Raw genomic sequence first — 1567 nt, 5'->3', positions numbered from 1 at the left:
AGTCATGCTGCTTCACAACTCCGTTGTACTGTACTCTCCCCAGTGTTTGCTTCAGTGCCCTGCAAACAATTAGCACTCAATAAATACTGTTGACTGATTGGTATTTATTGAGTGCTCACTGTATGCAGAACACTGTGTTAAAACACTGGGAAGAGTACACTAGAGTAGATGTACATGGTCCCTGCCCTCTAGGAGATGACAGTCTAGTAGGATTGCTAGATGCCCTTTTTAGGCATAGGCAATGAGAGAAAGCTGCATGGTAGAAAGTAGTAACAGAGGCTTCACTGGCCTCTCCACTGACTGTATCTCAAAGTAGAGAGGGAGAGGAAATGGCCGGCTGGGTCAGAAGAACCCTTCCCAGTGGAGGATCCTCTCTATGGAGGAAATTCCCTGTGATTCTATAATGAAACCAGAGGAATATCGACAGTTATACTTCAGTTTGTGAGGCCGTTTGAACCCCAAACTCTTGAGGACCCAAGGTGCAGGTTGACTGAACTCTCTGCAAAGTGTAAATGCTGATATTTACAGAGCTCTCCAGCTGACCTCCTCATCCACAATTCTGTCACTCAGCCCTTGCTAGCTATTTACACACATCACCGCCCCACTTGAAGGGCAGACAGACTTGAAAATCTTTTCACTGCGTTAGCGATAGCATCAAACAAGTCTCCTGATAAACCTTCCCCCCAGTTGGCTTTTGGGTGGGAGGGGAATCATCAGACGTGTTTGCTTTTGCCACATTATGAGCTCTGAGCAGTGAGGGAAGAAATCCAGCTTCAGACGGACATGGTGGATCCAAGAGTAGAAATTGGTTTCATTCACGTAATTCTCTAATAGATATGATCGTCCAACACTGCACGTTTCATTAGCGTTATATGCAGTCAAGTGCACTGTCAGCTCTCTAAAACTATGAATTTATAAAGAAGCAGAGGCCAGGGTTGAAGCCATAATTCGATTTTAGGATTCTGATCTTTCAGTCTTTTGCCACCAAGGCTGTGACTTGGCCCCGACCATCTGCGTTGACATTCCTGGTTATCGGGCTCCATCTAGACTGTCTGTTCTGGGTCAATCCATCAACCAATCAACCAGTGGTATTTATTGAATGCTTACCGGGAGCAGGACACTGTACTAAGTGCTCAGGAAAGTACACTACCACAGAGTTGGTAGGCACATTCCCTGCCCATAAGGAACTCATAATCTACAGGGGGTGACAGACTTTAGACTACATTAGGGATAGGGGGTTCCTCATCATAGTCTTCATCACCAGTATTTATGGAGGGCTTCCTGCGTGCTGAGCCCTGCGCTGGGGCTAGAGAGGTATATCTTTCTATTGCTCTCCTCAGTCTACTCGCATCTCTTTCCTAATGTCAGGAGAATCAGAGCATCAGGGAGACCTAAGGAAGCAACAGAAGTTCAGTACCACCCAGCGGCTGCCACCTAGATTGAAGTCTAAGCCCTCGAACAGGGTGACCAGATGTCCCAAAATACAGTCACGCTTTTGGGAGTTCTGGCCCACTAATCGAAAAGTCAGGCCTATTATAGGCTCTGATTTTGGGGCCATGGTGGCAGT

This window comes from Ornithorhynchus anatinus, chromosome X5 (genome assembly GCF_004115215.2).
Source record: "Ornithorhynchus anatinus isolate Pmale09 chromosome X5, mOrnAna1.pri.v4, whole genome shotgun sequence".
Lineage (NCBI taxonomy): Eukaryota > Metazoa > Chordata > Mammalia > Monotremata > Ornithorhynchidae > Ornithorhynchus > Ornithorhynchus anatinus.
The sequence above is the reverse complement of the archived record's forward strand: the minus strand, read 5'-3'. Positions refer to the sequence as shown.